This window comes from Bombus vancouverensis, unplaced genomic scaffold, assembly GCF_051014615.1.
Source record: "Bombus vancouverensis nearcticus unplaced genomic scaffold, iyBomVanc1_principal scaffold0060, whole genome shotgun sequence".
NCBI classification, from domain to species: Eukaryota; Metazoa; Arthropoda; class Insecta; order Hymenoptera; family Apidae; genus Bombus; species Bombus vancouverensis.
In genome coordinates this window covers 272,352-272,695 of record NW_027468951.1, presented here as the reverse complement: position 1 = coordinate 272,695, position 344 = coordinate 272,352, and the positions used below count along the sequence as shown (strand labels likewise).

General features: G+C 36.9%; 1 non-coding gene across 1 annotated transcript; it reads right to left on the bottom strand.

Annotated features, from left to right (window-relative positions):
• Nucleotides 1–225: 225 nt before the first annotated feature.
• Nucleotides 226–344, bottom strand: LOC117162211 (5S ribosomal RNA). The gene has a single exon (XR_004465834.1). It is a non-coding gene; the product is annotated as a 5S ribosomal RNA (ribosomal RNA).

The following is a 344-nucleotide window of genomic DNA, read 5'->3' as shown; positions in this document are numbered from 1 at the left end:
ACTAGTGTATAATGTACATGAAATTACACTTACGTGCTAGACAACAATTTATAAGTAGTACGTGATTCAGCAATAGTCTATTGACTTTCAAACAAGCGTACTTGAATGTATAACGAATAACCACGACATTGACATACGCTGTAATACTAAAAGTATATTTTTAACACGATGTACATGATCATAAATTATTAAGAAAAGTAGGAAGAATTGGAAAAAATTAAAAAAAGCCAACACCACACGGAGTTCCCAAGCGGTCACCCATCTAAGTACTATCCGTGCCCTACGTTGCTTAACTTTCGTGATCGGACGAGAACGAGTGCACTCAACGTGGTATGAGAGTTGGC